Consider the following 8564-nt stretch of genomic DNA (forward strand, 5'->3'; position numbering starts at 1 on the left):
ATACTAAGAATCATTGATAATTACTTATTATCCAGTATTTTTAATACTGAAAATAAGTAATTATCAATGATTCTTAGTATGATATTTCTATAAGAGTGCTGCCTTCAATACTTATTGCATGACGGTTAAATTGGATTTAATGACATAACAACATTTAAAAAAATAATAAGATGAGAAATTGTATGAAAAATTATGAGAACAATTTTTAACAGGAATGACATGTGTACGCCTTTAAATGGCTATTTAACCGTTGTACTATTCTATACTTGTACTCGTTATTTCTCTATTATTGTTGCTTTTTTGTAAAAAATAAGTAATACAATTTTAAAATATAAACATTGTTTTTATTGTATATATGTGTACAATTATCGCACAATATAATCATCTTGACTTCTCTGCAGCAGTTTTACATAGTGTGTATGTGAAACTGCCCCATTTAATAACGTACATATGACCCTTAATAGAATTAAATAGCCTATCTAGGAAACAGAATCTGCGCGCAATCTGCCGTCAGTCTGTCGTAAGGGGTGTATATCAGTTGGACACGGGGCAATTGGACACAGTCCAATCACAAGTCGCTGTTCCTACAAATGTCTCTAATCACACGGTGCTGTGATTGGCTGTGTCCAAATGCACCGTGTCCAAGTGTACCGCTCCCTGCAGCTATCGAAGGCGGAGTCCGCATGGAAGATGCAGCGACAGAATGAGTAGTTATAGGAATGGAGAAATGGAATATGGAAGAGGAAGAGGCTGATAGACCTTTACTACTGCCACTCAATCCTGATTTTCCGACTTTTTTGCCAGTCAGACTTTTTTTCTCCTTCGACTTAAACAGAAGGTCTGATTTAATACGAGGGCCTGGAGAGACCTTTTTGATAGGGGAGCGGTGCACTTGGACACGGTGCATTTGGACACAGTCAATCACAACACCGTGTGATTAGAGACATTTGTAGGGTCCCTTGGAACAGCGACTTGTGATTGGACTGTGTCCAATTGCCCCGTGTCCAACTGATATACACCCTTTTGATAGCGCCATAAATGCTAACATCAGGTGAGCTCAATCTTTTCCTGAGCTTTTCAGTGGTCTTCATAAGAGGTGAATTACACTTGATATTAGATACAGGAGATTTCAGCATACCAGACGCAGCAGAGGTAGCAAACTTTCCGTAACAAACTTTTCTTTTTCTCAGACGATTCTTCTAACGAGATCAAAGGCTGAGCATCCATGTCCTTGTCCTCAGAAGGTTGGAACTCGAAGATGTTGTGTGTATTATCATCCACATCCTTGTTTATTTCTTTATCTCCATGCTGGGTTAAGCAATCACGTGCTTCCATCGTGAGGATTATAAGTTAAGCGGTACCAGATCAACAAAGAATCACGTGATATACACGTGTTCAACGTATAGCAAGCGAGTGATAAAAATCACACTAAAGCAATTAAGCAGCCAAGCATTAATATAATTAGATAAATCAAGTAAATTAAACCAGAGTCCAGAAAACAAAGCCAGGTCGAAGTCAGTAAAATTAATACATTTACAAAAGCGCAAAAGATACGAAATTACAAGCTGTTAAGTGAGAGGCTAAGAAACACGAGGCAGGATGTATATCAGTTGGACACGGGGCAATTGGACACAGTCCAATCACAAGTCGCTGTTCCAAGGGACCCTACAAATGTCTCTAATCACACGGTGCTGTGATTGGCTGTGTCCAAATGCACCGTGTCCGAGTGCACCGCTCCCCACGAGGCACACCATATGGCGACCGAAAGCCAACTCCTACATTGGAAATAAATAGCAAGAAGTAGGAAGCAAGAGTAAGAAATTGACCAACTACAGTCGAATGTGAGAAGAATAATCAACTATGATCGGTCAATTTCTTATTCTTACTTCCTACTTCTTACTGCTTACTTCCAATGTAGACGTCCCTTTAGGCTACAGTCTTCTAGACTGAAGTTCCTAAAGACATTTTAAAAATTGTTAGTAAGACATATTTGTGTCGTCTTTAAAATATCTCTTAGACACGCGTGTTGTCTAAAATAGCGATAGTAAACTTAATTTAAACTGGTTTAAGTAAACTTTAAGTTCAATGGGTTTAAATAAACTAAATATCAACAGGTTGTAAGTAAACTTTAAGTTTGTTGTAAAACTTTTAATAAACTGCGAAATACTTTAAAATACTTTAAGTAACTTTAAAAAACTTTTAGTAGATTTTCTTAAGGGATATAACCTATATAAATATGCTGATCATATATAATATATACTAACTTCGTTTGTATTATCGGGCGCTGTTAATTTATCAGTCCCTTCAGCCATAATTTCTTGTTTTTATTATAATTTGCTGTTTTCCTAATAAAAAATTTTTCATACATAATTATATACAATTATATAAAATTATATATAATTATACATAATTATATATTATTATATATCAAATTTGTCCATTTATGTTTATATATTCTACTTATATATATAATCATGTATAATTATATATATAAATTCATATATAATTTGGGAGCGGTGCACTTGGACACGGTGCATTTGGACACAGCCAATTACAGCACCGTATGATTAGAGACATTTGTAGGGTCCCTTGGAACAGCGACTTGTGATTGGACTGTGTCCAATTGCCCCGTGTCCAACTGATATACACCCTATAATTTTATATAATTATTCAGATAGAAAAATGATGTCATGTCAATGATTTGTGTACATGTACAAGCTGAAGATTGAAAACATCGAATGTAGACCGGGACTAATGAACCTCGCGTTGGTTAAAATTCGTACTACTGAAATATGCTATTATTTTCTTTTCAAAATGGAGAAGTTTACATGCAGTAAAGATTAAGTAGTATTTTTAACTAAGTCGCATAAAAGTCGCCTAGAGATTGGGTTTTGCTTTACATCTAAGCTTATAACAAAGAAAATCTTGAAAATTAGATGTTCATGTCAGTTTGGAATGTGTTTTGTGAAATAACAAACTTTTATTATTAAACTATCATCAGTATAATTGATTTTTTTATCAATCTGTAATAAATTCTTTTGTTGTGTATATTATCTATTTATTTATATAATCTATTTCAGATGGAAAGGCAACCACTATATTTTGGAGCTCGATTATCTTTAGATGAAAGTTTATTAATCACGATGGCTTTCATTATTCGGTGGGAATTAGAAGAGAAATCAATTGAGCATCTCTTACGTCTCAGTCCTCCAGAGAAACATCAGAATCTGATGAAGAAGAAAAACCGAATATAAAACGCAAAAGTAAAAAGAGAAAGAGCAAAGTTTCAAAGAAAAAGTATATGAAACGCGTAAGTACTTTCGATTACAATCAAGTGTATCCCAGGGTTTATAAATTTTACCATTCTTTTTTGTTCTAAAGCCGATATTCATAGTTGTATCCTATATTTAAGACTTTCTTAGGTTTATCTTTACTTCATAAGCACTAAAATACAGACCATGTTGCATCTGAAGATGAACTTAAGATGGTCTTAAATATAAGGTCAGACTAGAAATACCCGCCTAATAACGTTTTTGATTTAGCGACGCAGGTCAAATCTGAGCCAAGCAATCAGTTCTTAATTTTCATCCAATATCAATGAGAAACTCTAATTGGTTTGATCTGACATTCAACCTGGGTCGCTGAATCAAAAACGCTATTAATTTGTTGTACATTTTTCTTTGTAGAATTCATCACAATCAATTGGAAGCAGTAATGAGTCCGAAGTAAATACTTCTTCAGAGAATGAAGATCTTCATTTCCAAAACATGCAGTTGAAGAAAAAAATTAAATCTCTAACGGCTGAAGTAGAGACATACAAAGCAATGAAATCTATGATTGCAGGTAATGGGCGTTATAGTTCTTTTTTGCCTTCGAAATGTTGCACTGTACAACAGTGCTTTGCCTTATATTATTAACAGAAGCAAATTTATGTTGCTTATTCTTATTTGTAGAATTTACTTCTTTGCCACGTCATGTAAAAAAAATACAGGAAAAGCTTAAAGAATGCCTTAAAGACAATCCAAAATCTATTGCAAAAACAATTCCCACTTCGGTACCAAATGTTAGTATTGTAAATTTAGTATTATAAAATGTAGTATATACCCTATGGGAACATCCATGTGCAATCCACGTGGAATTCACGTAAATAAGTCGATTCCACGTTACTTCCACCTCGATTCCACGGACGTTTCTATGGGGTATTCTTACGATGAATTCTTCCTTTATGTTATCATTTGCTACATTTTATATAATTCGTTCTATACATTATTTAGCTTTCTTCAAAATTGTTTCAATAATGTAAGGGAACACTCACTTATACCCTGGTAAAAAAATTTATGACAAACGTTTTCACCAGAGTATAATCTATACACGAGAATTAATTAACACATGTGACCTCTGAAATACTTGTATATTAATGAATTTGCATTACAATTTTGTTAACAGACAAGTTTTACTAACCCTAGTTCTAGGTGAAATGATCCTGCTTCTAGATGGGATGACGATGACTTTGCGAATAGATTAACACCTGTGCCTAGTACATCCACTGTAGATCTTGATATCGATGTCTCCAGTGCACCAAAGGTAAATATCACAAAGTTTTAAATTTCTCTTTTGAAACTGCTCAATAATATTTGTTCATTTGCTACTTTTATGTACTTGCTGTTTCTTTAAGTTGTTTGTATCACATAAATGTTATATATCCAATAAAGTTTCTTCATGAACGCCGTAAAATACAAACATTTTATATATTTCATGGAATACGCTTTAAGAGCTCTGATTATTTTTATATTTATTTTACATGAACATTATAAATTAAAAAACAGCAGGAACATTTGAAAGACATCTCTAACATTTCAATAGCTAAGTGTTATACAGATTTACCTGCCAATGACAACACATCTCCCTCCACAGGAGAGGTAATGTGGTATATTTGTTATCTCAATTATTGATAGAATTTATTTCTTGTTTAATTGTCAGTTGATATCTACTTTTCATAGATAGTACGTTTCGGATCTAGAAGTGTCCCAAAGTCAATGATAGATAAACTGAGATATGGAAAAATAGGCTGACAGAAGCTGTTTTTACATCTGAAGAAATGACACTAAGCACTGTCAGAGGTAGTAAAACAAATGCTCACAAGGCCGTGCTTCAAAAGAAAACTTTGGATTAAAGCCTTGTGCAAGCTATTATAGGTGAGTTCATTTCTTATACCACATTTCTCTTTATTTATTATAATGTATGAATTCAGTTTTTCAAATTAGGAATTTATTAATTATTTTTAACACTTTAAAGAACAAATAAATAAATATTTTTACGTAATATAAAAAATACATGTAAAAATATTTGTGTTATTAAGAATATTTTAAAAATATTTCCTTAACTCTCTCTCTATGTAATAATCTTAAAATTATAATTTACAAGTGCAAGATAAATATATAAAAAACAGACTACCCCATGCACATTGTCTATTATTTCATATGACTTTTAACATGTATGATTTCTTTATTTTTACAGAGTATTGTGCTACATCCTTTAATAAATCAACCTCAGAAGTGAGTTCTGAGGTGATAAAATCAATAGGATTTAAATTGAACAATTTTACTAAAACCGAAGAGGGCAAGAAGATAATCAAGAAACAAATTAAGCCTTGGGCTACCCATAGATTAATTGGGTGTATATCAGTTAGACACGGGGCAATTGGACACAGTCCAATCACAAGTCGCTGTTCCAAGGGACCCTACAAATGTCTCTAATCATACGGTGCTGTGATTGGCTGTGTCCAAATGCACCGTGTCCAAGTGCACCGCTCCCGATTAATCAACCAAAAAGAATAATATTGAATCATATTATTGCAATTATTAGTACATTTTCTTAATTTAATTTTCTTCTTGCGGTTTTGATTAATATAATCCAATATTATTTGTATATTTTTTCTTAGAGTTCATGAAACAAATATTATTTTTCTACATTGTAAGGTTTGCAATATTTATATTTAGTTTATCACAAGTTTTGTGCTTTATATTATTTTTTCTATGTTATATTTGGATATGCAATAATATATATAATATGGGTGTATATCAGTTGGGTACGGGGCAATTGGACACAGTCCAATCACAAGTCGCTGTTCCAAAGGACCCTACAAATGTCTCTAATCACACGGTGCTGTGATTGGCTATGTCCAAATGCACCGTGTCCAAGTGCACCGCTCCCATATAATATGAGGTAATAAAGTGAATAACATTTTTGCAATATAAATTTTTTTTTAGTGCGCTCCCTTAGTATTCATCCTAGTTTATTTTTAGTAATTCCATTAGTTTACTTTAAGTAACTTACAGTTTACTTTACAGTTTACTTAAAGTTTTGTTCCAATTAACTTAAAGTTTATTATAGTTTTCTACAGTAAACTTTTGGTAAACTTTTTAGTTTACTTTCAGTTTTTTAAAGTAGATTTTCTCACGGGATAACCTATAGGCTACTCTTTGTATCTTATTTATTTATATTAAATTGATTAACTTTTTCGTCTTATATATTGTTTTCGTTTTTAATAAATACATCGTTGCAATTGCAGCAGCTATATGTCGTCTTTGAACTTCACCTATAATCGCCACTGTACATCTATAATATTTTATATATCTCGATTATAACACTCCATTTTTATACTTATGCAGTTTATACAAGAGGTTAAACGTGGTGAATAGGATATGGCGACAGCGAACAGCGTTATAACACTACTTTGAACTATGCTGAAGTGGGGATAAAACGCTAGCTTTTATTCGCTCCATGAAAAGGATACAGGTGATAGCGAACAGCTTTTAAACGCTGCTTTGAACAACGATGGAGTGGGGTGAAACGCTAGCTTTTAATCGCTACGTGAAATCGCCTTTACGTGGATAGTCAACAGAGTGATGACTCTGTTTTTGGGTCACTTTTGGGACTCTGCTTTTCACCAAGTTTATTCTAGGTCTCCGGAGTCTGGTGACACGATCGATGAATCTGGCGAGAAATCTTTGCTGCTTGTCCTCTTGGCTCGGTCTTGGATGTTCCGGCGCTATAGCATAAGATCGTATGGACCAATGAGCATCGAATATTAAGCATCGAACACCAATATGGCGACTTAATACTCGATGCTCATTGGTACATACGGTCTTATGCTATGCATATGCAGTTATGTCAATTTGTGATTCGTACGTACTTGACCGGAAAAAAACTCCGATTGGAAAACTACTCTTTTATATCGTTTGTATTTCGTATGAAGAGTTTTGAAGTGCAATTGAAAAGATTTGTGAGTCATTCTATTACTTGTAATTAATTGTTCTTTTTTGGACTATGTATTTAGCCGGAAATAATAACCGGAGGTAAATTAAACAAAGATTCGGTATGGTACCGTTTGTATTTCGTATGAAGAGTTATGAAGTATCATTAAAAAGATTTGTGAGTCATTCAGATAATTTTAATTAAATATTAAAAAATCATGTATTTGGCCGAAATATCGATCTCAAGCGCTGCTGTGGAAGTACCGTCAGGCACGATCGGTGTACTATCTAGTATTTCAATACTCCTGGTTTTTTTTCGATCGCATCAACTTGCTAATGCCCGGCAAACATTTTTATCATTATATTGTCGAAACGTCACGCTAACATCTCGGCAACAGTAAATGTTTCGCCTGTGGACGATGCAGGACAACGTTTTATTTATAACGTTATTTCAACATATAAGTAACGTAGCAATCAATTTTGCATTATGACATATTCTTGTTGCAAAAACCTCACAAATGAATCGTTCCTCATGTTAATAAACATTACTGTCAGTATGTAGGTTAATAGTATGTAGATATAATAGTTAAGTATACGCGTGTCGTTCGCGCATTCAGAATTATTTTCCTCGAAACCTACTGCTTGATTTAAAAATTGGTTGCCAGCCACTCTTTATTACCTTGTACAAACCCGGTAAAAGGTTTTCCTATATATTTACTATTAATTTATTCGACAATCGCGCGTCAATATTTTACTTTATTTTAGAGAAAAGGCGCAGATTATGTCGTTTTCAACACGTCCTCAGAATTCAACGGCAGTGACAGCGATGCTCTGTCCGAGGAAGCGATTTCTTGAGAAAAAATTTGGAAGGAAGCTTATTCTTCATCAAGTTAAGCGCGTTATATCCGTTGACACCAAGTTTAAATACAATGAGTGACAGTCGATCAGATCGCTGCTTTCGTCTCATGTGTACGCTGAGGTATTTCTATTGTTGGTTGAAGAAACATTCGCTAAATATCATAATTCGGGGGACATGCTGTAAAAGGTATTGTAATTGTTCTGTAAAAAGAATGTATCTGTTTTTGTGCGTTTTTTACATATACCTATATAATATATATAAAATAAGATACATTATCTGTTTTAGATAATCAACAAATCTCACATCAAACGCACCAATTTATGAATTGCTGCTATGAATGCCAGTTTTTGCTTTTCTACATTTAAAAGATGCCACAAAGTTTTATGGATCTTTTATTTTTTTAAGTCCTATTCTTTTTGGCAAGTTTATTTTATTCTTAAAGACACGTT

The 8564-nt window shown here is 33.5% G+C and overlaps 1 protein-coding gene and 1 long non-coding RNA gene across 24 annotated transcripts in view; both read left to right on the forward strand.

Moving 5' to 3' along the window:
- The window catches only part of LOC116846697, a 37146-nt gene extending 31563 nt beyond the window's left edge, over positions 1-5583 (forward strand). The window contains exons 4-10 of one of the 23 annotated variants that reach the window (XR_004378569.1): positions 1191-1263; positions 3081-3843; positions 3954-4063; positions 4447-4584; positions 4827-4919; positions 5001-5195; positions 5518-5583. The gene's annotated coding sequence lies outside the window, so the exon portion shown is untranslated. The remainder of the gene's footprint in view (positions 1-1190; positions 1264-3080; positions 3844-3953; positions 4064-4446; positions 4585-4826; positions 4920-5000; positions 5196-5517) is intronic. The other 22 variants (XR_004378576.1, XR_004378581.1, XR_004378583.1 and 19 more) reach the window with 22 other exon arrangements.
- Positions 5584-7547: 1964 nt separating this feature from the next.
- On the forward strand, positions 7548-8558 carry LOC116846705. Its single transcript, XR_004378589.1, has 3 exons — positions 7548-7949; positions 8022-8301; positions 8401-8558. It is a non-coding gene; the product is annotated as an uncharacterized LOC116846705 (long non-coding RNA).
- Positions 8559-8564: the final 6 nt, after the last annotated feature.

The sequence above is a fragment of the Odontomachus brunneus genome, unplaced genomic scaffold (assembly GCF_010583005.1).
Source record: "Odontomachus brunneus isolate Ranch 3 - 2012 unplaced genomic scaffold, Obru_v1 Obru_scaffold_067, whole genome shotgun sequence".
NCBI classification, from domain to species: domain Eukaryota; kingdom Metazoa; phylum Arthropoda; class Insecta; order Hymenoptera; family Formicidae; genus Odontomachus; species Odontomachus brunneus.